This window comes from Stegodyphus dumicola, chromosome 6, assembly GCF_044657685.1.
Source record: "Stegodyphus dumicola isolate Sdum_Otavi_A_Nest chromosome 6, ASM4465768v1".
In the NCBI taxonomy this organism is placed as follows: domain Eukaryota; kingdom Metazoa; phylum Arthropoda; class Arachnida; order Araneae; family Eresidae; genus Stegodyphus; species Stegodyphus dumicola.
In genome coordinates this window covers 80,848,479-80,875,377 of record NC_140773.1, presented here as the reverse complement: position 1 = coordinate 80,875,377, position 26,899 = coordinate 80,848,479, and the positions used below count along the sequence as shown (strand labels likewise).

General features: G+C 32.7%; 1 protein-coding gene across 5 annotated transcripts in view; it reads left to right on the top strand.

Moving 5' to 3' along the window:
- Window positions 1-26,899, top strand: part of LOC118181845 (uncharacterized) — a 430,621-nt gene that overhangs the window by 239,581 nt on the left and 164,141 nt on the right. The gene's annotated exons all lie outside the window — the stretch shown is intronic.

Below are 26,899 nucleotides of genomic sequence, written 5' to 3'. Positions count from 1 at the left end.
GTTCGATTTTGCGTTACATAAAACGCATAAATTAATTTTTATTATGAAATAACTACACTAACAATTTAACCATTATAATAGAAGTTAATATGAACCTAAAACATTACTTACTAAAACGACCTTCAACTGTTGCTCTACGTCGGTAACTCTGAAATGTTTCAAGCAGAGACAGACAATAAGTACTGAAAATAATGGTTTGTTAAATTTATAATTCTGCTAACTGCTATCGTAAAATAAAGTGTTTAAGAAAGGAAAATAGAAATGACGCGAAAACATTATCGCTGTATGATTTTCTAAGATCTGAAAGTGGGGATAAATCAAAACGATCACCTTTAACGTCAGCAGCTAACACATGGAAATTAAACTCCATCTTGTGCTACTGTATTCAGATATTTTACAGAATTACAACTCATCAAGAAGGGAAATATGGGTTTTTTGAAGATGGCTTATAACCAACCATGGTGAAAAGACAACAAGCAATAAAAAACGTGACGTTTTCTGTTTTCTTCAAAAGGTGAAAGCCATCAGGTTAGAAAGATAAAGGACCGTTACAGCTATCCGGTAGACCACTAAATGTCTTCCAGAAATTCTTTAATAAATGAATAGAAAGGGACTCAGTCTTCACTATGATGATGCATCTTCTTATTAAGCAAGACTTACAGTCAAATTTCTTGAACAAAAACACATCAAAGTGATAGAACATCCACCTTATTCTCCTGACCTTGCTATGCGTGACTTTTGACTATTTTTTAATCTAAAACAAAATTTAAATTATAAGGTATTTCTCCCGCCTTCTTAGCAAGCCTTCGTGGTGTAGTGGTCTGCACGCTCAACACGTAATTGAGAGGTCCGCGGTTCGATTCCCGGCGCAGGCGTTGCAAATTTTTCATTTCTCCTGCTTCGAAAAAATACGTAATGGCTTTACAAAATGATCGTCGTTTTTTTCCAAAGATTAAGCTATGAAAACAGATTTTTCATCTACCAAGAAATGGATATTTTGAAACATTTAATCTTTGAAAAATTCGCCTACAGAAGTGCATTGATGTTAGAGAAAACTACTTTGGTAATTTTATCTTGTGCAGTTTAGCTGTATTTGAAAAATTTCTTAGTGACACTTGTACTATATGTGGCATTAATATTCATATTCTAAACCAAATTAAATAATAAGTTGATAGTAAAAGTCTAAACCAAATAAAATTCGAACCAGTATTCGGGGCAAGAACACCTACAAAACAAAATCTGTTTACTGTATTACCTTTAAATTATGCGTGATTAAATAATTGTTCTCTCATTCTCTTTCATGCTTATTAAGCTGCTCTCTCATTAAAATTTATTTTACTATTTTATTCAGAAATTTTGTCAAATTTGAAGAACTTGCATTTTCACTGTGTCGTGGTTCGACTTTAATTCGTTCCCTTCCGTGCTTCGTATTTCAAAACCTTTTTTTTTTTTTTTTCATTTTATCTTATGAGAAATAATTTAATTAATTCTCGTATACAGATTTTTTAATTAATTCAATCAAAATTAATTAATTACGTTAGTGCTTTTATGTAGAATTTTTTAGTATTATTCATAAAAGCTTTGATTTTACATGCTTACTATAAAAATAATCATTAATATTTTTTTAAATATTAATTTTTCTTTTGTTTTTATTAGCTGCTTTCTGCAACTAATAACAAGAGAAAGAGATTTAAAAGTCTCTCTTACGATGAATGAATCTATGGTTTGTTTGACCCCTTTGTAAAGTTATTATGACATGATTATTGAAGATATTGGTGGCTCTAGAAACAACAGCTTGATCTAGATTAGTACTTCTAATCCGCTTTCTGTCCTTTTTTTCTTATTTCTCCCCTTTTGTTGCTATCTTCTTTATTCTCTGAAGGTATTTTCTTTTCCTTCTTATCGTCTTTTTCTGCTCATGAATCAATCTACTGTAGCTCTTCAAATATCACCTTGTAGAGTCATTAGGTTTATTTCGGAAGCAGGAGAGATGAAAAATATGCAACGTCTTCGGCGGAAATCGAATCGCGGACCTCTGGAATACGCGCCCAGGGTGCAGACCACAACACCACGAAGGCATGCCAAGAAGGCCGGAGAAATACCTTATATACTCCCCCTTTTAAAGGGTGACTGGGAATTTCAGCGGACCCAATCGCCAAATTCTGGGTGGGGAGAATCATCATCCACCACTCTTTTAGTTCGGGCGCCACTTATAGAGACATTAGGTCATTTGGAAAGCAGGAGAGATGACAAACATTCAACGCCTTCGCCGACAATCGAACCGCGGACCTCTGGAATACGTGCCCAGTGTGCAGACCCCCACACTACGAAGGCATGCCAAGAAGGCGGAAGAAATACCTTATAACCTCAACGTTGTTTTCCTCTACCAACTCTTCTCTATCTGCTTTGTTAACTTTTAAAAGCACAGTTTTACTCCAGGAAATAATAGTATTTACAAACTCTCGCTTGCCTGACCTTCGCACATTTTAGGACACAGTCGAGACATATGTTTTTCACATGAGTATAGTGTTTGCTCAAGAATAAATTCGCATCCAGAGGCTAACATGAGATGTAAAAAGGTTTGCCTATTAAAACCCTCTGGGCGGCCCGGGGTTTCGCTAAGAAAGCACAAATTTCCCAAAACTACTATGAGAACAAATTATTTTTTTTTATTTTAATGCAAAAACTCTCCTGGTATTTCATACCTGGATTTACTCTCTTTTGATATATTGCCTTAGTTCCGTTGACATATTTTAATATGCAGATATATATACGTTCTTACAGATATCGCAATAAATATTCTAGAACGTATATATACGGCCTTGCCGCTTAGAGGGTAAGACGATCGTTAGTCGAGGTACCACTGACTTTTCACTGTAATCGCTATTTTCTAATTTTAAAGTGAGGATGATACAGACGTACAGAGTTACAGTGAAACGTGCTGTGACTATAATACGTGTATTTTGGTACAATATAAATATCATAATAAGGGAAAAATAATTTATTTCAAAATGTAATGAATCTTTTATGCACCCTGTTCAATAATTATTGTTTGGCTGGAAAGTAAGAATAGCACGTAAGTAGATTGTAACTTTTTGGTTTGGTTTGGTTTATTTAATTACGGCAAAGCACACTAAGGCTATCTGCGTAAGGGGAGGGACGCCTTCGTGAAGGACCTTCTAAGGGAGTTGGGTTGTATACACGTTGCACATGGGAAAAACCACGAAAATGCCGATTCAGCCAGCCCGTTCCCGGGATTCAAACTTCGAACCGAACTACCAACGTTCAGCGAATTTACCTCTCGGCCGTTGGTGGGCCTTAGATTGTAACTGTCTTATATTGATTTTACAGTATCTCAAACACACAGTTATAAAATTAATAACTCACGGCTTTCAACGTCGATTCATAGTCTCTCTCGTATGCTGACTCTTATCCACATCACAAGTCGCGTGGTGGCAGACACGAACATACATACTTATAGTCGGACTTTCAACACATAAATCACACATACAAATCAAAAATAAGATAACATGAATTTCAGTTACATAACCATACTTTATGTGCATCATATTCAGTACTAAAATAACTATGAAGGCAATACTCACTTTTAGTTCCTTGTACAAAATAAAGGTAAAGTACGCACAGATATCACGAAACTGTACGAACGTTCCCCACGTATAGTTGCGTGACATCCTTACACACAGGCAGAATAAAGGACTGTTTTTACCATAAAAGGATTGTAAAGTGGATTCGTATGCATCTCGCAAAACCTGAAGAACAAATAGCCGCAAAACGTTATCATCCGCCACCTTTTTAGTTAGGGCGCCACTGTGGAGTCTTTATTCAGAATTTTCGGGTTCAGGAAATTAAATAAATCTGCACTTCCTTTGCCGGGACTCTAACTGTGGACCTCTCAAATACTCGCCGAGTGTGTTGCTGTTACACCACGAAGGCATGTAGAAAGAAGTAGAAAATACTTTATGTACTATCGCTTTTGAATGGCGACTGGGAATCACGGGACCCAATCGCCAAATCCTGGTGCTGACGAATCATCATCCACCACCTTTTAGTTCGAGCGCCACTGTAGAGTCATTAGGATTTTTTTTAATGCGGGAGATATGAAACACGAACAATGCTATCGCTGGAACTCTAACCTGGACCTCTCACATACGCGCCGAGTGTTCTACCGTTACACCACGAAGGCATGCAGAAAGGAGGAAGAAAATGCTTTATAAAAAGTGTACGGATTATGTACTTTTAATATTACGGTTAAGGTTTGTCTGCCATTCGTTAATTTGCTTGCAATACTTATAGAATTATCAACAATTTAAACTTTGAGTGACGAGTTAAGTTAAAAACAAACCGCCATTTGTTTACATTTGAAATTCAGTAGAATAGTGAATTAATTTCTCCAACTTCAATGTCTTTCTTCCGAGCGGAACTAAAAGTAAACTTTCAGTTTTGTGCACCGAAAAATCTACCTTCTTGCCGCTTGAATTGCTTGTTTTTCCATAGAAACTCAAATTTTAGTTGTAAAAATTTTTAAACTGTTTTATGTTTTTCTATATTTTACAATATTTAACGAACATATTTTGAGTTTTTATGTATTTTACGCTCTGCCGAGAAGTGGAAACTGAAATAATTTAATGAAAAATATATCTCTAGTGAAATTCGAGGAAATAAGTTTAAATCAAATTCACCCAAATATGTATAATTTAATAGACCATACAAGGAAGTCATGTGGTGTCCATATCAGATTTTTGTAATAGTGAAACACATAATTTTGTAATTGGCCCTTTGAATGTACCAGTCTGAGGTTTTACATTACACACACGAACTTTTCTAGCTTTACCATAAAATCCTTCTATTATTCTACGAATTGACCAGTTACAACAAGGCATCGTGCCCTTTATTAAGACCATGTCATATTTAAAATGTACTCTTTGCCAATTAGATCGATTTTTTAAAGACTTAAATAACTGGAGTTTCATTTTAACCAAATAATTTGTACCAACCCTGTGATTTTCTGCCTTAACTTTAACATTCGTGATATTTGGATTAGGAATTCAGTTAAATACTCTGCCAATTAAAACGTGCTCTAGTCTTAGGTCTTCCGAATTATCGTTATTTGAAGAGAAATGTATCAGCGGTCGGGAGTTTTAAATGCCTTCAATTTAGTTTGTTAAAAATTGTTCAAATATCATTCCTGAATTACCTACGAAATGTTTCAAATGGTGCCTGAAGAACTTAATTCCAGCCTCCTGAAGCCCTCTAGAACCGGGCGTTCTGGCAGGGAGAAATTTCCGTTCGAAACAGTCAGAATTGAAGTACGTAGCCAAAGCTCATATTGTTCATTTACTGATTTCTTTAACTTTTTTAATTCTTTATTTGTACCTAAAAAATTAGTAGCATTATAACTAAATAGCTTCGAACACTCACCTCTTCTATCAAAGAAGCGTTTCAAGGTAGCGATCGATGCTTCAGATGCTAGTTAGATCATTATCAAATGAAGCCTTAGTGAACATGCAATTGAATATACATGCATAAACCTTCTGATATATACCTTTTCTCTCGTTTTTGTATTTAATTAGGTCAACTCTGGTACAATTAAATGTAACGTTAGCTGTAATCCTTTTCTTGGTTAGAGATTATCCATGATTTACTGAGCTATTGTCGAATTAGACTTAAAATATATGATACACATTTTCACAGCCTTCCTACAAGCATTTCTACCATTTACAATACAAAGGTTTTATGTTATATGGTATACTAAAGATTGAGGACTTGAATGCAGGTATTGTTAATTTATGTTTAGAAGGCAGAATACTAGGAAAATTGTTCTCTGAAGTAAAGTTTCTGTTTTTTAATCGACCTCCTGCTCAAAGTAATCCATTATTGTCAGAAAAGGGATTAAGTTTCTTAATAGAACTCTCTTCCACACCTGACTTTTAAGACCATTTATAAAATACTCACCTTATATTATATCCCCACTTATGTTAATAAATTTTATTCAGCTGCTGTTAATTCTCTTAATTGTAAAATTCTCTTAATTGTTACCTACCTTATCTGGTACTTACAATTCTTATAAAACCTAAAACAAAATCGAATTATATGAATCAGTTTTAAATATTTATTGCTACAGTTCAATAAATAATTAACAAAGTTATTCACATTTAGACTTAAACATGTTAACATTTCAGAGTCAGCATAGCTTTTTAGTTCTTTAGTGTATATTTCACTTACGGCTTCAGGCACAAGTTCTGTTAGAAAGTACTTTACCTTCATTAAGAAGTCAGACCTTTTCCGCCAAAGTTGATTCAGTTTCAGTTTCTTAGCATTCATACTTCTAGATATGAGGTCAAATGGGTTTTCTTCAAAAGCAATGCAATACTATTGTTCAGTTTCAGTAAAATCCTTCATCTCTGAAATCCGGTTTACAACAAACGTCTTGAGCAGATGGGGGTCTTTTTTTAATCCATGACAACACAACCATAGAATCACTCCAAAGGCGAGCGTTAGGCACCAGTTTCAACGATGATCTCACTCGTGCATTAGTTTTGCTCAGAAAACTACTGCGTAGAGCTGTTGTCTTCTTCAGGAGGAGTAGACACAAGATTTACTGCACACCAGCCTCACTGATTTTTCTGTTCGATGCTGATGTGGCCGTACAGTAGTTACCTGCTCCACTGTCTGTCTCTAAGTCATCAGAGAAGCCATCTATCTTGATTGTAGCTATAATAAAAAAATCTGTCGAATTCAGTATTTAGCACGTTGCAAGGTAGTGAAAAATTCCTCCAATCTTGAGCCTCCTTTTCTGGCAGAACATCATTCCAGTTCAATTTTAGTGACCATAATTTCTGCATGAATATTTTTGCTGTAATTATAACTGGGACTATTAAACCCAGGGGATCAAATATGTGAGATATGAGGGATAACATTTGCTGTTTAAAGATATCCATGCTGTTATCGATTCTAACGTTGAAGTTAAAGCAATAATTTTCAACTTTCGTAAAGTATTTAACGCTTTATATTCTTCTGATTCACCAAACAGGTCTATTTTGTCTTTTGTTTGACACTCTTTAGTAGCATTACTACACCACTTATGCAGTACCTTACCTCTATTTTTCAAAATGCTTTTCAACTGATTTTGGATATTCCAATGCTCCTTCTCTGTTTTCTATATGTTTCAGTAGGTGGAATGTAATACGATCTTTGTTTCTTCTCGCTTTCACTATCTAAGCCATGGGCCCTATCCAAATCATTATCCGAAAATGTCATCCGCAATGTAATTTAATGTCACTTTCGGGGAATACGTTACCGCTTACTACATATCCGAACACTGTGTTTTTTAAAGTTAATTGCAAACCTAGTGTAGGTAATTGTTCTGGTCTTAACAGCGTAACATAATAGTATTAATAAAATAATACTTCTGTCCCTAAATATATGTCACTATCACCAGGGGGATTAAAATTAACATTCACCAGTTTTATTTAGTGTAATCTCACTACGCAAACAATTAACATTTTAGATGGTGTTAAATCTTTTATTTTGTGCAGAATTAAAAAACCCATTTCCTTTTCGAAATTTTGACCTTCGATTTTTTTTTTTGATTGGTTTTAATACACCCCTTAATCATCATAGATGAGTCATTCAAACAAGAAATTATGAAACCAATTTTTCTCCTTTCAATTTACGCCTCTGCGGGGTGTTTTTGTAACGAAAGTTGACATAGAGCCTACATCCAGAGCTTGGCTGACTAAAATTGACCTAATTTATCCTTCTTTAAACAAGTAGCAGAAGTAGTAGCTACACTCAGCAAAACGGTTGGTAGTTTATTATTCATAGAACTCGTCCCTGCAATCGAGTCCTTTGCACTTTAATCGATAGGGGGTAGATTCGTTTTGCCCCCTTCATCACATCATCAATCTTTGAACATATGTTAAAATTGCTATCCGCACGCTTAACTGCGAAGGAATTGGTTTTATTCTCCCGTAAAAACTGTGAGATTATAGTGTCTTTTATTACACTCAAAACAGGAGACTGACTGACAGTTTCTAACCTTGTGATTAGAAGGAAGACAAATAAAAAAAGATTATACTTTTTCTCTATTTCTAACCTTTCACGCACGGATAGCTTTTCAAATTCAGGAAATTTAAATAACGCTTCAGATTTTGTTCTACCCAAAATACATTTTTAATTATTTATTCTCACTCCAGAAATTATCGTAGTAACTTTTGTAGAGTTTCTTTGTACATTTACACATGGTTTGAACCCGCTACTTGTCCTAACTTAGTTTCACACTCACTTCCATTAGGCAAACTCTCTTTTTTTAACATACGTTTCCTACTAATGTTTTGTGTTAGCATCTAACTTAACACATAAGCAAGACATAATAGATGCGAGTCCCCACTGATTTATTTCTATCGCTCGAATACATTCACTCGCTCCATCTATTTAATTTAATACGGTAGATGATGACTCACTTTGCATATTTGGTGCGTTAAGAAATATCTATACATACACATTTGTTTGTCACTTTTATTTGAGTTCCTCTGGTAATGACCAACCAAAATCATAATTTCCGTCCGTTAATAGCCATTGATTACATGATTCGAAAAGCATCTCCTTTTAAAGTTTTAAAGAAAATATGAAGTTTTACCGCGCTTGATAAATTTGGAGTTTGCTGATTACTGGCTTTAAAAATGTCGAAATGGTAACCGATCATGTAAATTGCTCCTGAAAATAGGTAAGGGTATTTTTGGCAATTTTAAAGATTTATCTGAAGACTTAGGTGCAAGTAACATGTATTCCGGCCCCTGGGCTTGAACCTCGTCCTGAGTTGAGATATCAAGAGCGCATAACTTTTCTAGAACTTAACGTGGGCGAACAACCGAACTGAGGGTAAGATTTATCTGAAGTAACAGTTATCTGAAAGCTGTCTTTTATTTAGACTATTTCCTTTTAAACTCTAATTTCATATTACCAATTACTTAAATAACTTCTTCATGTGTAATAGCATCAAATTCCTTTTCATCACAAACATTATCAATGGCTTTAAAATCTGTTTCTAAACTTTTAGCTTCTCTTCATCTTCAATTAAATCGACGTCAGTGACTTCAGAACAACTAGGATCAACTAAGTTTTGTTTTAGCTTAGGGCAGCTGGGTTTTTAGAACCCTTGATTTTACTAAACGTTCTTTTAAACTCAACATAAATGTATAAAACGAAACACTCACCCAAATCCATAATCCTCACGTCAATCGAAAGTGAAGAACTCTCTTGACTCCAGTTCTTTCTTCGCTAGACGCATAACAAACATTTCGTCTCGAAAAGTAATAACAACATTTAAGTGAACTGTAAATTTATTAGATTAATCTTACAATATTTCAAATTCGCAGTAATAAAATTAAATAATTCATGGGTTTCAATAATCCATTTCAAAGTCTGAGGGCAGTTGTCACCAACATTACAATCACGTGACTACATTGTAGACGCTCAGCGTGAACAATTATAATAATCAATACATGTAATATTCCAACAACAACAGAACCAAATTTAATTTTCTAAAAATATAGTTATGGTTTTCTGCCTAGACTCGATTATAGAACAATGTATAAGTGGACAAACAAATGATTAAATGCTGTACGTCACTGTCTCAAATCTGATGTACATTATTCTTGCTTATTCATTTCTAAAGACAGGTGAACATTAAGCATTTAGCTATAGACTGAAAATCGAAGAGAGATCATCCCTAATGTATGAAGAAAATCATCTTACCTAGGGTTCAGTTAAAACAACTTGAGGTCTTAGACTCAAACATTTTCGAGAAGCTTTCACACACATTTTCTTGATTTTATGAAGCGGAAACATCATTATGAGCATTACAGAACGATTTTAAGATCGCTTAAAATCTGAGACCTAAAGCCTAGGCTTTCTCGGCCACGAGTCAATCTATTATGTCTAGATTAATGTTCTTAATCTAGTATGTATCTTCTCTATTTTATAAATATATATAAATATAACAGAGAGTTATACTTATCATTAACCAAATATCGGAGACTTTGTAAAAGCCAAATGAGGTTTACCAAAGCTAATTAAATAAAGTGTAATTTCTTATTTAGACGTTAGAATAAAAGACGCAAACTAAACATTATGCTGTATTCATGCTTCAAAGAGAAACTTTCAGGGAATAAACACTATCAAATCATATGAGAAAATGGATGAAGTGCTATTTCGTGATTATATTAGTAAACAAAAGGACAATCGGTTTTCTAAGAGCAACATCAAGGCTTTTACACAAACTTTATGATAGTAAACGTCGGTGCTAAAAGTTGTACAGAGTGAGACAGTTTAATATTTACGATGCGAATCTGTCTCTATATTCAAAGGTAGGCGTTAATTTCAGAGCATATGACTAATTTGATAACAGTTAGCTATAAAACTGGGAAGAAATCCTAAATCATCAGATGATTTTCTCAAAAGTTATTATTTTGCGGGCTTAAATGTCACCGCTTGTTTATAAATTATACGTGGAAGGACCACTATCAACATTAGAGTTAATAATAAAATGAAACTTGTCTTAATTTCGAAGATTTCCAAATAAGAAGCATCTAAACAGTTATTCTTGAACGCTTTGTTGGTTACTTATACTTACAAAAATCAAAACACTGCGTGGACAAAAGAAAACTTCATAAAAACTGGGTTTTGCTAACTTTGGGTGTTCTATTGTAGAGTATTTAAAGTCTTCCAATTTTCCAAGAAAAGAATGAAACAAGCTGACATGATATTTTTAAAAATACTGTTATAATCTTCATATGCCACTTGTCAGTGCATAATTGAAAACTTTCAAATTTTGATTTAAATAATGTAGTTTACTGAATTGCAGAGCAGTAGAAAGAAACTAGACCATGAATTATTGCAATTCATGGAAGAAACTGTTAGGAAAACTTGAAAGAGCAGCAATTGATTGTGAAGTTATTAGGAATATAAATAACATTTTTAATTCCGATGTTACAACAAACTCCAAGCTTTGAAATTATGACCAGAATAACTACAAGAATGGCTCGACAAAGACGTACAATATTCATTAAGAAATTGAAAATTTTATATTGAAATTAAAACCTGTAATAAAATTGACTCCCATTAATGACAGTGATACAGAAAACGAACTCAAACAAATACAGTAATGGTGACAGAGTGACGACTAGCCCTAAAGTATGTGAAGCAAGCATTATTGATCAGAAATTAAAATTCTAAAGCGAAAGCAATAATTACTTTTTTTTTACTAAGTACCATATAAAATCTACAACATGTATATAATCATTAGCATACATTGAATATATTCTTTATAAATATTGTCATTTTTATGCTTTCTCAGTGTGGTGTATATAAAATAATATTTAAGTTGATATGTATATTGAAACAATTCATCAAAGGAAATATGTACAAGATATTAGTCAGTATGCAATAATCATGTCTGTCTTTACTGCACAAAAGTTGTAATAAAATGTAAGTTATTATTCGTTAACCTTTTAATCCATTTTACGTTACATAATGCAGACTCTGATCCTGTTTATGTCAGATAATCCAGACTATTGTATTTTCTTACATTTTTAAATACTGCCTTCTGAATTATTTTGTTTTTTACCGTCTTTCATTCAAGTTACTTTAGTTTATTGATGCCATTATGAATACCTATGCTTGAATTTAATCTTTCAATATGCTTTTAAGTTATTCAAGTGCACACATATCGTTTTATTTCTATTTTCTTTAAAAACTGAAGTTTACTTTTCCAGAAGCTCGTAATTAAATTCACCTGAATTGTAATCTACAGGGGGTCACGTTCCATGGCTCACTACGGTGGATTTATTTCCTTCCCTCTCTCTTTTCGTCGAAACTGGGATTTTTTCTTTACTACACATGGTTTCATGCCAAAGCATTTGATGGAAAAAAGATCCTCATTCTCTTTAAACACGGTAGATAGGGTTTAGAAAGAAATCGCACAGAAATGAGCAGGATTAGAAACACTAAATTGCACACGAATGAAGATAGGAAATTGGTTTCAGACATGAAATCACTATTAAAGTAACATGTCTTCTCAAAGCAGAAAGATCTTCCTTAATAATAATTTTAATTAAACATTTATTTGCATAATTTAATTAAATAATATGTAATTAAAATATTTAAATGTTTCTAACTTTCAACTGGAAATAAGAGAATGTATTTAATAATGTTCTAACTTATTCTTATATGAAATGAACTGTATTTCTACATTTACCATCATTTGCCTAACAAAAGAAATGAGATTTTGAAAATTCAGAAACACGGAATGTTGTTTATTTCGTAGAATAAAATATAGATAAACTTCTTCTAAAGTTGAATGAAGTTATATTAGTGGAAGTAGTTAATGCTTAATATTATGTTAGCATAATATTTCAACGCGAAGTTTAGTGCACAAAATGTATATTCATTTAGTATAGTGGACCAAATCTAACTCAAAAGATGTTATAATAAGGGACACTGTTGTTACAAATTTAAATTCTGAGAATTTTCTCATGCATATGATCATTTCCTTGCTGCTTTGTTATAATCATAAAATGAATATAATATTTATATTTAAAAATCGCCGTGCACCTGCTTTTCTAATAGAAATATTTTATTAATAATCCAGTTGCCCTAAGGAAATTGAAAAAAATTTTTTTTTTTTTTTTTTTTTTTTTTTTTTTTTTTTGTTTTTCTGATTAAAAATATAGTTTTAGCGTGTGAGGTATTTCTCCTGCCTTCTTCGCATGCCTTCGAAGTGTGGTGGTCTGCATGATGAGCGCATATTCCAGAGGTTTGTGATTTGATTTCCGGCGAAGGCGTTGCTCATTTTTCATCACTTCTGCTACCAAAACTTCTGCTACAAATGTCTCTACAGTGGCGACCGAACTAAAAGGGTGGTGGATGATGATTCTCCACACCCGGGATTTGGCGATTGGGTCCCCTAAAAAACCCCAGTTGCCCTTTAAAAGGGGGAGTATTTCTTCCATCTTCTTGGTGTGGTGGTCTGCACACTAGGCGCGTATTCCAGAGGTCCGTGGTTCGATTCCCGGCAGAGGCGTTGCTCATTTTTCATCGTTCCTGCTTCCAAAATACCTAATGCGTAATACAAGCATACTACTCGTTGGAAAGTCAATGGTACTACTTTTAGCTAAAAAATTATTTCTATTCGGATGTAATGTTTGTCTAGAAACTATGTTGCAAAGAGAGAGAAAAGAAATAATTGTCTTCAAAAGAATAATTGTCTTCAAAAGAATAATTGTCTTCAAAAGAATAATTGTCTTCAAAAGAATAATTGTCTTCAAAAGAATAATTGTCTTCAAAAGAATAACTGTCTTCAAAGAAATAATTGTAAAGTCTTAAAAATCAGGAATGTGCATTTACAAATTCTTAATTAAAATTTTTCGCAATGATTTATTTTCTGTTTTTATTAAATTTACCATAAGCAGTGTTTTAAATTACTTGTAATTTTGTTCGCAACTTGAGGCTAAATTGTCATCATTAAATACCATCCTTTATTTAAAATTGTTTTTATTTTATTTGAATTTGTATTTGGCAAGACAGCGTATCACAGTATTAATGATAAACAGTATTAATGAGAAAACAATTATTCTTTGAGGAAAAAAAGAATGCCAGCGTTATTGAAAACTTATCCTTAGGACGTATTTATTTAGACAAAAAATACCAAGACAATGGGATATTTTCTTTTAAGGAGCTCCATAATTTGCAGGAATGCCTATTTAAAGTTAAATACTGTTTCATTTTTGAGTGCCAAAAATATTTTTTCTTTAATAAATGCAGTGCTACCGTGCTTTGTAATAAATTCAATCTGGTATTCGTCCTATATGGACTCAAAGATATTTGATATGTTCGACTGGACTACGATTCAAGTTGAATGAGTCAAATTTTGTTTGGACTACGACTGAAGTTGGATGAGTCATAACTGCGCGCGGTACACTTGTTTATCTCCTTCAATAGAATGCTACGACTCTCCATGCGCATCAATCAGCACGCCTGTTGCTACTACTCAGTAAACATCCCACACTGTATCTCTAAATTTCCAAGTGATTCTGCGTTTTTTCGCGTAAAACTGTTGCGAGTTTGGGGAAAGCTAATGAAAAGAATCTAGCAACAAAGAAAATTGTTAGAATCACCATGGAGGTGAAAAAAAAGATGTTGTTGAAAAATATGAAAATATGTCCTTAGCTTGACTATTTCATGCTATTCGTTCGTGTTTGCTTTAATTTTTAATTATGCATTGAAATTAAACATTAATTTAAAACTAATTTCTGTTTTAAAAGTTAAAATAAGTAATTGGAGGTTAAAACAGCGCTGTCTTTTTAGTCAGATAGGAAACGTATTACTATAATTCGCAAAGTGTATTGTTACACCGTAACATTTAATCTTCTTTCTTATATACCGCTTTTAGTGTATCAGTTTCATTCATGTGAAGCATTTTCACATCTATAATATATATTTCTTTAATTTCTTGTCAAATGCTTTTAAATATAAAGGACTGTCTTTTAGTCGAGCCAACCGGTAATTATTGTCTTGAGCTGAAGCTGAAGTTAATACGTAATATATAAATGTATTACAAGCCCTTAATACTTATTGTTTAAATTCGTATATGCAGCAAAGCATCAATAAATATGATACACTAGGAATATGACATGAGCATTTTTCTCTCTCTTAGAATTATTACCGGGCCAGGAAATAAATTAAAGAATGAATCTTATATATTTGCATTATAAATAACGAGAGAATAGAACTGACGAAATGACTAATATAGTGTTACTAAAATAAAATGCTTGCTTGTAAGAGCATAGAAATGATCCAGGGCAAAATGCTAAATTACGTAATGACGCTGCATAAAGTCGCTTTTTTATCAAAATATTATTGTAGCCAGAACTCTTAAGATGCATGTTATTTGCTAAACGTTTTCATAAAGCACAGCTTTATAGCATACTAAAACTCAGACTTCTTTTATATGGCTGTATATGGTGTTATATATATTTGAGTAACGTTCTTTTATACAAGAATGAAGAAAGGTCAAAACATAACCCTGATGATTTTACTAATACAAATAATATATTTAAGTAAAATAAACTTAACCTTGATTATTTTGCAAATATATATTACTAATGTGCGTAATTGGGGTTGAAAATACTTCATCAATTTTGCCGTATTTCATAACCATGTTCGATGTAGGTGTAAGAGTTTAAATAAAACTTGGTCTTCGCAAGAAGAAATCTTAGTAGACCATACAACCACTGAACATCTCTAGCACTTTTTCTTTCTTTGCCACTTTTGAATTTTAACCTAGGATTACGCTCTTACATATTCGCATAATGATTTTTGGGCGCAGAAAGGATAGAAGACTGTTTTTACGTTTTTACTTTTGAATTAATTTATACATTTTTGCTGAAAAATTCAGAAGGAAACTCAAGTATTCAAAAACTGAAAATGAGTTGAAACATTTAATGCTACTTACACCAGTTAATATAATTTTGTAATTAATTAAATAATTTTAATAAAGATAACCACATGCAGCTACCCATCTTCTTTTTTCTTATCATTTTAGAGTATGTTTCTCCTGAAAAATTATCTGAAAATCCTTCACAGCCTATTGTTTTTGCAATTTGTACGATTTTCTGCTTTATTCTCAATCGATGAAAATCTATTAACATTGTTGATAATTTCCGGCCAGCGCTGATGGCAGCAAGCATTCATTGTTGAAGAATTCATTTGTCCCCATGCGAGTTTAATCATTTCGGTGCAGTGTATTATGTTGAATTGTTTCCAAAGTCGTGCTTTCCTTCGTCTAATGCTTTATGTGTGGAGATATAAGCATACCTAACATAAACGGCTCTCAATGTTTTTATGGTTCCATGATCCATTGTTTGGATTAAGGAAGTGGTGTTTGGTGGAAGGAGTATACATTTAAATGCGGTGTTGTGAGGGCTTCCGTATATCGTCCTGGAGAATTTTTGAGAATTAGAAGACCTTTGAAGTCAAAGTTTTGATGTTCTAAGACAGTGGTTTGAAACTAGTTGAACCTCAAAGCAATTTTATGCGGCAGGCGAGTACATTTTCGTAAATTAATTAGCATTATAATGACAAGAATGTGAAGAAAAAGTTTAAAATTTTAATGGTTTGGGATTCAACTTTGCAGCATCTTCGTTAAACGATAACGAACAAGAGTAACGCTCCGGAAAATTTCTGAATGAAACTAATTAATTTACACTGTGATATAAATCTTCTTCAAAGATTTGATAAATCGAGTTTGATTAAATTTTATTACTACTTGTCAAAAGATAAATATCCTCAGTTCCGAATTTTTCAAATAAGAATAATCGCCTTGTTTGGGAATACATTTACATGTAAACAGTTTTTTTTTTTTTTTTTTTTTTTTTTTTTTTTTTATTAGAAAAAATTAACAAGTCTAGGAAACGAACCAGATTGTCGATGATTATTTACAAATTGGCTGTGAAGATATATTCTAATAATTTTCTTCCAAAGTTACCAATTATACGAAAGTCGAAACACCATTAGGTATTGCAGCTGAAAGACGGAGTAAACCATGAAGAAGTTTATAATTATTTACGAACAAATATTTATATTTTTTGTATGCTTTATAAAAAAAATATAAGAAATAAGAAACAGAATAGGTTGTCGTTATTTATTTTCAAGTTTTGTCTCTGTTGGGAACTTTTCCTATATTTCTTTCTAGTTTTAATTACAAGTTAGTTATCTAGTAGCTACTTCAATATATTACAATTATTTAAAGGAATATCGATCTGAAAATTTTAATATTTAACTGTCAATATGTTTGAACTACAAATTGTGACCATAAACATTTCTTGCATACACCAACCTTTAGTTTCAGGTAGGAAATGAGTGTAAATTTGAATTTTTCTTTGCGTCATTTTTATGTTTTTACAAATGTCATTTAATATTTTTTTGAATTTTATAAGGTATTTCTCTCGCCTTTTTAGCATGCCTTCGTAGTACAGTGGTCAGCACGCTCGGTGCGTATTCCATAGGCCCGTGGTTCGATTCCCGGCGAGGGCGTTTCTCATTTTTCATCTCTCTTGCTCTTTTTCTCCAAGCCTGTACCAACCACGGGAAATTCCCAGCGTATTACAGACGTTTCCTCAGACGGGACGTCAACTGTTCTTGCGGTTTTCGCGGGGAAGACGCAGACTCACTTCATTACCTGCTCTCCTGCCCTCTGACAGAGCACCTTCGACAGCAGTTCTTTCCTTCCGACTACATCACATATCCTGTGAATAGACTGTTCATGGACTATTACTGCAACAAGGGCATCTTAGAGATAATGAAGCAAGTGAATGAAAATAATTATATCCAAGAAACTATGATTAAAGTAAAATGTAACAAGATTGATGATTATGATTAAAGTTGTACAAGATTAAAGTAAAATGTAGAAAGGCGGCCTAACCGTCAGATTGCTAGCAATGACTAGGATGACTTCCTAACCCTGTAGTGCCATTAACTCAGTTTGGCGGAACAGGTTAAGTAAAGTGACCATACCATATCTCTCTTGCTTCGAAATAAACTAATGTCCCTACAGTGGCGCCAGAACTAAAAGGATGGTAGATGATGATTCTCCACACTCAAGATTTGGCGATTAGATCAACTAAACCCCAGTCGCCCTTTAAAAGGGGGAGTATATAAGGTATTTCTCCCGTCTTCTTAGAATGCCTTCGTAGTGCAGTGGTCAGCAAGCTGGGCGCGTATTCCAGAGGTCCTTGGTTCGATTCCCGGCGAGTGCGTTGCTCATTTTTCATCTCTCTTGCTTCGAAATAATCTAATGTCTCTACAATTTAGTTAACAAATTATGTTTTGTTAACATTTTTTTATAATTGAAGCTCGTCAGCTACTTCTCGATCGCGCATTTGGCCCACGTGCGATTTGAATTTGAGAACTCTGTCCCAAGTAATATTTGACTTTTTTAATGAATGAGTTTTCAGGCCAGTTATTAAAGAAGACTATCGCAACGCCGTCAACACTGCAGAATTTCGCGTATATTCGAAATTCTTGCGTTCGGCAAATTGAATGGAGACAATAAGGAGAACACGTATATGCAATAATGCGTTCCGAAAGTCCGCGTTTGGCAAGGGCTTACTTTATTTGTCTAAAGACAATGAAATTCCAGTCCGAAACTTGGAAATAGATTATAACGAATTCTAAAACTTTTGATCATCGCTCTAGATATATTTCCGTTCCGAAGTAATTTTTATGGTTCCAAGCCCGAGAAATTAAAATTTAAAGAAGGAAATTTCATGCAACTTGCATTTAAACGACATGCAATTTACATGGCATCTTCCAAGAAAGGTTATCCGGATGTCTGGAAGCAACCAGACGTCTACGCTCCATGAGTTTTAGAAATACTGAGAAGTGATGGAATGAGAAAGATGGGTCAGAGAACTTTAATATTGATCAAGTGAAATTCCTTATTTGGAAAACGCTGACACTTTTCGCAAAAAAAGCTGTAGTATTTGTAGTCTTCAGTTTGAAAATACTTTCAAGTTTCCAACGTAATTCGAAAAATTTTGTGAGTTAATATCCTGATGGGGATAATTCGGTCAATCATGTTTAAAATCTGTTGATAAGAACTTTCACCGTTTAATAGATGGATCAGATCTATCTCGCATCCATGAACACGAAAGATCTTAATACGAAATTTAGAGAGAAAGATCAGTACGTTGAGAAACGTAATACCTTGCAGGAGCCAAGTTTATCCATTTGTAAAGAGATCACTGGTAAGAGTCAAGCTGAGGGCCAAATTTATTATTTGGTTGCGACCGGAGGTTGTTTTGAGAGAGGTTAAATCTAGGTTCTCCTTTTGACGTCAGTGCAGCGCTGAAATTCTGACTCACATTTTCCTCCCAATGACTCGTTGTGAAACGGATAATCATGTCCCCGAATGAACTGCCAGCACGCCAGTGAACTCAAATCATAATGCCAGTGAGTCATTATGTCAGTACTACTGGGAAATCCATTACTGTTTAGATTTCCTCTCACGAAGGAAGAGAGTGTCTTGTTCTCCATCAAAGAACTCTTTGGCATGACCAAGCTCTTCTAGACCAAATTTAATACCCATGTAAATCTTTATATGCATCTACTGTAATATTTTAAATACAATAAATCTTATTAAAACCTAAGTTCTCAATTACCCTTTCAGGTCTTACGAAGTTACCACATCTAAACTGAGGAATAACATGATTTTTACCGTATAGAATATTGTTATTTCGTTATTAGGTGTATTATTACATTATGATTCCCCAAAATGAATGGAAAACACTTATATAAATGTAAATGGAATGAAATATAAAAAAAAATTACTTTTTATTTTAAAACTCACGGATAATTAAGTATACTGATTCAAATTTTAAAATGACTGATTGTGATTTGTATATATGCAACTGTTCTTAAAGAATAAAGGAACAGAATAAATGAAAGAAAGTAATAGAATAAAGTAATATAATAAAGAATGCTGATAAATACATATACTTTATTAATGACTGCAAATATGCTAAGAATTATACATAAATATGTGAAATTATGTAACAAGACAAAAATCATACACATTTTTCGCAGCCCATCACAGACTGTCTTTCAATCGATTGTTGGGTTTCAACCTATTAATGAGCCCTAATCTTTATGATATGTTATTAGACGTGGTGAAAGGCATATTATGAATAATGTTTTACTAACATTCCGAGCAGTGGTCTTAAAAACAATGTAGCTTCTTAATTGCAGTTTTAATTGGAAGCTTTACAAAATATAAATGTTAGCTTAGACATATATTTCGATTACAAAAATCTGGTAACATTCAGGATTGCTATGACACTAGACAGCCAAAATAATCAGCATGATGGTAGATGAAAGTACCCCCATAAGTCTCCTGAAAATGTCATGCAAGATTAAAATGCCTAAAATAAGCTACTTTTAGAAGTGCAAAGTCCAAGTGATTTTTGTACTAAGGGTTTGTTTTTTGGTTGTTAGAAGTAAAGAATTACATATGTTAGGAATTTGTGTAGCTCTGTGATGAACGGTTATTTGAATTCTCAATAGCAATTCTCTTATGCATGTTTCTTCTAAAACTCTTATTTTGATAACTATTACATTTTTTTCAGAAATAAAATGAGAAATTTTACAAACCTTACTGGAAAAGCCATTTACTTGTTGGACAATTTCAGATGCGCAGTAGTTTATTGAGTTACTAGACGGCAACATAATCTCTTTTTTTCTAAATCTTCGCTTAGCAGGTGCCAAGGAGACAAGACGGCTAAACACATACGGTATCGGCAGAGTTCGATACCAAGCAATTCTAAAAATCAAGGTCTTCAAGAATTACGACACTCAACATTTCTTTTCTCACTATGAGCGAAACGAAGATTTTTATTTCAGATAATGCTTAGCTTCTATATGAAATGCAGCTTTTAACTTTGTTAGATAATTCTATGTTAAATTGTTGAAACCTTTTAAGACATGAAACCGACGGACTATAAAATATTCTTAAAATATCTTATAGTCCGTCTGCTTCATGAAGCGGAAAGTATTTTAATTTAATAACTGTGTCAGATTTTATCGGAATTCATAAGTATTCGAATAAAATTAATCGGAATTCATAAGTGTTCGAATAAAATTAATCTAGCATACTAGTATTTTGATTATTTTAAACATCAAATGTATCTTCCTTGCAACATGTTTGAATTTAGTAGTTTAAGCTATGTAATATGGAACAACATTTCATATTCAGTATGCTTTTTAAATAAGATGCTTAACCTTTTACATTATATGCTTGAATTAGTATGCTTTTAAAAGTAGTTTCTTTCAAATAGCTTTCCATATAGTAAATAACTTTCAAATAGATTGGTTTTCAGAATGGAAAAAAGTCTATTCTTAAATCAATATACCTTTGAAGTGTGACTGGAATCTCTTATCTTAATCTTTAACTTGTTCAACGACAAGTTAAAGATTAAGATAAGAAATTTTTATTGAAAATATCGACTACCATTCTTCAAGACATTTAAATATATGTGATCGGATTTGTGATTTTAGTCCATGATGGAACTATTCACTAAGGAGAAAAAGCATTCCGCTATGCTCTTAAGTACCGGCGGGATAAGAAGGAAAGGGGAGTGAGGAAAGTGAAGCACTTCCTTCAGGTGAATCACTAGAAGGGGCACCATATTGGCGACACGAATCGAAAATTACATTAATAATATTTTTAAAGTTACCATTTAAGGGAAATAATCTTCATCACACCTAAATTAATAAAACACTATGTAAAACTTAACGTAGATTTTAAAAAAAATCAAACACGGCTGCTTTTTCTATAGAACATGAATGAAATGAAAACATTATTGCCGATTTTGCTTCGCAAAAGGAAGAAAAATTAAATTAGAAGAAAACTTGAAAATTAATGCAGTGGATTTAATAGTATTTCCTATTTATCAAAAAATTGTTTAACATTTTCATTTGAAAATAATATATATAATTAGATGTATTATTTTTCTGAATTTATAAAATTACGATTAAAGAATGCTTTAAGAATTACGGCATAATTATTCTATAAAAATTATAATATTTTAATTTAATATACCTACTTTTGTTTAATACATATATAGCTAAATTAATTGCAAGTATGGGTGCCAGTTTACCTCTTTGTCTCACGTGAACAAACATTTAAGCACTTCTGTGCGCCAAAGGAATAATTATTTCTGGATTAAGAAAGTTTATATGGCGCGCTTTTGAAATTGAGTATTCAACATCTGCACCTGTAGATAAAGTTTCGTTTTTTTCCTTATTAGATAGCAAAGTTATGATACTTTATAATGGTGTACAATAGCAATTTGTTTCTGAAAGAACTTGTGCGAATATTTAATTCAAAAATGACAAATGTTTTGTAAACCACGTGTAAAATCAAGAAAGAGAGTTCCCTAAATTGATAAAATTTCAAAAAATATTCATAAGTCTGATTGTCTTTGTAATATTCTTATAGATGGAAAAAAGACCATTTGCGGTAATAGGAAATGAATGTTTCTATTAACATTTGAGTTTGAAATGTATATACATTTTTTTATTACCAGTACGCCTTACGATGGCTCATGTTTGACTCGTGCCATCTACCTCTTGCTTCTTATTTTAAAGGCTTCTGTCACCACCAGTGGGAAATTTTCTTGTTGAGGAAATCAATCCAAATTTTCGCAATATCAGTTGGTGATTACAATTTCACTGTGTTATGATTATTTCATTATGATTTCATTTGGAGGCATTCAATTCCTTTTGATTTTCTGATCGAGGATATATTAAGTGTTCGCAGTCCCACTGCTTTTTTCATCTTCCAATTCTCATTTTAATATTTCCTTCCAAATGAAGTTTGGAAATCTCTATGATGTCCCTTGCAAATTTTAAGTCCCTTGCATGCTTTTTTAATCTAATTTTAAATTTTTTTAATAATGTAAAAATGTTTAACTTTTTATTGTTATGTTAATGTTTATTTTTTATTGTTGCTAGTGATTCCATACGTTTTTCTTTTTGCTTCTATATTTTTATCAACCTCGATGTTTCTAATTCTACTAAAATATCCAGCCCAAATTCTATTTCAAAAGTAAGGATTTTAAAAGTATATTTTCCCAATAAGTTTACTCCGATATGTCATATATGCTAGATTTTTCTAGAATACTGATCCCAAAAGTTCGAGAAATATTTTAATAAGGAAAATGCTAAAGAGAAATTTATACACGTGTTTCTAAAAATTTATACATAAATCTAAAGATATTAAATTATTTGTTTCGCCCCAAAGCAAACAATAGCTTTCTAATAGTCAAAGAGTTGCCTTCGTAGAGAGTTCCTAAGAAAAAAAACTGCTTGTACCGTCGCAGGTTGGAGAAATCGCTTAAACATTATGCAACACGTGTTTACGAGAAATTAGAAAAGGATAAAAATTATCTCAGGATTATTAATTCGTAGTTTTAGTCTCTCGCCACTAGTGGGTGCAAATCGAAGTATAAATCTTTCAGTCATAAAGTTAAGAGTAAAAATAAACGATATAATTATATTCTTTGTTGAATATATACTTTTATTCATCAACTCATACGCTTACAATTCTTATAATTGATTTACATTGTGGAAATATACGTGCGAAGCTCTAAATTAGAAGCTCAACATACTTAAATACACAATAAGGTATTCAGCAATAAATTGTCAATTAAATTTTAGATTTAAAAACTTTTGTCTATAGTGATGTTCAAATTAATGCAACACACTGATAGGAGAAAATGGATTAAAAAAAATCTGCTGCACACTTTTGCCACTTAGCTGTACTTTCTATTTTTTGATCATCTTTCAAGCATTTATTTAAAACTAGCAGCTAAGCGGTCAGCCCAGCCTTCTTATGGTTTTTAAATGTACCGGAAAAAGGGCTTTAGGGAATACCAAACGTTAAATTTAAAAACTGCACAGAATTTTACTCTGCAGAACAACTTCATTAAAAAAATAAATAAATAAAACACAAATTTTTAAAAAATGTATTACATGTAACAAAAATTCAATGAAATAAGCAATATCCCTTAATACAAATATTAATTATCCTAATAAATAAATTAATCACCTTCCCGTTGCCTTCTCTCAACAAACGTCCAGTATCCAAGAGAAACATTAAATTTAAAAACTGCATAAAATTATCGCCCTCATGGCACAAAATTATCGCCAAATGGCAACAGTACTTATTTTCAACAGTCAGCAGTATACAATTGAATGAAAACTGTTGCCAAAACTACATTTCTAAAAGAATGAAACTATTCAAAATGATGCGATAAAATCGAAAAGATAAAATTTAAAAAAATCTGATTAGAATTTTGAAAAAATCGCTTCGAGGTGCACCTATATACCAAATTTCGAATCCATGGGTCTATTAGCTTACGCACAGCACGAACGAAAGACACACAGACTATTTCCTCTATTTTATCTAGAGATAAAGGATTTAATAATCTGCAATATCCTTTGGTATAACTATATATAAAACCAATTTAAATTCAGTAAACGGTCAAGTGGTGATTTTAAGATGAAAGTATTAAGAATCAGATATTTTAGCAAATAATAGTGCTTGAAAGGTTTTCCATTATACAATAATACTTGTATAAATCCCCAATGATTTTAAATTACGCAGTTCATTACCCTATGATTCTGAAATTCCAGAATAATTTTGAATTAAAAAAGAATGTAATTTTTAGGAATTTAATTAGGATTTTTTTTGAAGAAGAAAGAAGTGAAAAATGAACAACTCCTTCGCCGGGAATCGAACCACAGACCTCTGGAATACGCGCCCACCATGCAGATCACTAACACCACGAAGGCACGCTAAGAAGGCGGGAGAAATACCTTATATACTCCCCCTTTAAAAGAGCGACTGGGATTTTAGGGGATCCAATCGCCAAATCCTGGCTGTGGAGAATCATCATCCACCATCCTTTTAGATCGGGCGCGGCTGTAGAGACATTGGGTATTTTGAAAGCAGAAAAGATGAAAAATGAGCAACGTCTTCGCCGGAAATCGGACCACGGACCTCTGGAATACGCGTTCAACATGCTGACCACTACACCCCGAAGGCACGCTAAGAAGGCGGGAGAAATACCTTACATAATAATAAAATATTCGTAAGTGTATAAAATAATTAAGCATAATACAATAATAATAATAGCAAAAGTGTAATATTGTTGTAAATGAAAAAGAGTGAAATAAATTTGAGGTAGAAAGTCTTTGTATCCCACTAAAAAACGTGGCTCAGTCTTAATATTGAAAGATTCTTAGGTTCAATAACAAAATACAGTATTTCTTGATTAGATTTCCAGATAAAATAAAAACATAAATTTGGATACCACGTTATTAATAAACAATGGTGCGATTTAGGAAAGTTCTCACAAATATCTTATCCTAATGTTACCATTTCCATTCCATTTCAAATCTTTAAGCTTAGAGCCTGTGTTTGCTTGAGTAAGACTTCAACATCTAAACTTTTAAAGTGATTTTTATTGCTTAAGGAGCAACTGAACTTTCAGTTGAACAAAGCGTGACTAGAATCGTTTTATTCCCCACGTGCACTGTAAACACAGTCAAAGGATTCGATGTTCCTGAAACTCAAAGTCGATTGTGATTTCGAATGGAAAGACTAAAACCATTTCGAAAGATAATCTGACGGTCTCGTTTCATTTAATCTGACGTGGAGTTTTGCCTTATATATATATTTCATTTAGAATTAGACCATAAATTCTTGATTTTGGCGCCAGGTAGGAAATCGGACGTTAGTTCTTCTTTGGTGACATTTTGATCACTCAGTTAGTTATCTTCCTTGCGTGTCTTTTAAAAGGGTTAAATTTCAAATGTCAGATCAAATTTACAACAAGAAATATGTAAGTTGCGTATTATTATATGAAAATTCTGTGTCTGTAACGGCTGATTAACAATCCAAATTAAATATTATATAAAGCATGTTTTTAAGCAAATTAGCTCTTATTTACCCTTAAATACACTTTTGGTTTTTTTTAACTATCTATGAACTTGGGGTTTTTCAAAAATTGTTTGATTTTGCTTGTGATCTTCAAATTTTGACCTCATTTGTAAAAATGTTATTATTGGGTTTGCTTTAATATTAGACTTTTATATTAGCTTTTAGATTAGACTAAATCAAGTCTTGCTTTGAGCATACCGTAGTTTTTAGTGCTTCTAATTTCCATGAAATAAAGATGCATATATAAAAAGCTGGTATTTGTTAAAATGAAATACCACAGATTAATTAGTTCTTATTTGCCTCTTGATGTTGTACGTTTCATTTAATTAACATATTTATTATGAATTTAGATCTATACTTTCAATTCTCTTTTTCGATACCCATCAGCAGTGTGTAAATAAATAAACGTATTTAAGGCAAAAATCTTGAAACTTTTAGTCATGACTTTTGTCAGCGATGCTCACAGCTTCTGTTTTCTCTCCCCCATTTCTACCGAATTAGTATTCCGACATTAGTAATTTTGCCACCGAAATTCGGTCGCGCAGTTTTCGTTACCGTTACTGCTAATTGTTGGTAGGACAGGCATGCAACCGTAATGTTTTTGACCTGTAGTTGGATGGCTCAAGGCTTTTGGCGGGTGTAAAGAAATAAGTATAGAGCGCCGCCTCGTACGGAGAGAAAAATACTGTTTGAGCTTGTTACCTCTCGACTGGCAGAACTGAAAGTAGAATGAAGTGGCCAGTAAATCTTAATAAGAATTAACTAGCTGCAGTAATATTCATGGCAGAATCTTCATGAATTTATATAAGTCTTTAAAGAACACAACAGAGGGAATGTTGAATAGGACTCGGTGGGCAAAATACATTCAAAATAATAAATATTATAATAAAACCACAGATACAAGAACACAGTTATAAATAAAATACACCTCGCTATAATGACGAGAAAATATATAAAAATACACACTTTAGGTATTAATAAATGGCATTATGATAAATCGTGCGAGGAAGTTTAAATGGATAGTTGGATCATTATCCTCTAAGCTGGTTACAGGGACATAATGAGAGTTTGAAATTTTTCTCAAAGAATTTACGTGATCTTCTAATGATGTAATCATGAGCGAAAAGTATTTCAATATCGTGGTGATTATTCTGATTTTGAACGAACCACAGTGAATTTGTGATCGTTCTAAGAAGTTTATTTTGAAAAACATAGTTTCTTGCTATAAGATTCGGGTGCTTTGGCACAAAGTGGTATGGCATAAAAGAGAATTGGAGAAATAAATGTTTTGTAGAGCCTTTTTCACTCTGAAGTTTAGCT